Source organism: Pteropus vampyrus, unplaced genomic scaffold (assembly GCF_000151845.1).
Source record: "Pteropus vampyrus isolate Shadow unplaced genomic scaffold, Pvam_2.0 Scaffold36, whole genome shotgun sequence".
Classification (NCBI taxonomy): Eukaryota; Metazoa; Chordata; class Mammalia; order Chiroptera; family Pteropodidae; genus Pteropus; species Pteropus vampyrus.
The window spans coordinates 11791041-11791616 of record NW_011888817.1 but is presented as its reverse complement, the minus strand read 5'-3'; positions in this window follow the sequence as shown (position 1 = coordinate 11791616).

The following is a 576-nucleotide window of genomic DNA, read 5'->3' as shown; positions in this document are numbered from 1 at the left end:
GGCCCCCAAACTGTACCCCAAAGAGGAAGGGAATGAGAGGATCAGGCTTTGGTAAGTAGAAACTGAGAAGAGCTCACTGCACTGGGGTCACGGAGGTGTTCCCTGCCCTATGGGAAGCCACCCTGGCCTGGGGACAGTAGCCCAATGCTTGTCCCAAAGCAGATTTTCTTTCTTCTCTTAAAAATGTAGCTCTCACTCAAAAACAAAAAAAACCAAACGATCCAATTTAAAACACGAGCAGAAGACATGAACAGATACTTCTCTAAAGAGGAAATATAGATGGCTAACAGACATATGAAAAGATGCTCAAGGTCGCTAATCATCAGAGAAATGCAAATTAAAACCACGATGAGATATCTTCTCATACCTGTCAGAATGGCTATCAATAAATCAAATAATAAATAAATCAAAAAACAAGTGTTGGCAAGGATGTGGAGAAAAGGGAATCCTCATGCACTGTTGGTGGGGTTGCAAATTGGTACAGCTGCTATGGAAAACAGTATGGAGGTTTCTCAAAAAATTAAAAATGGATATACCTTTTGACCCAGCAATTGCACTTCTGAGTATTTATCCAAA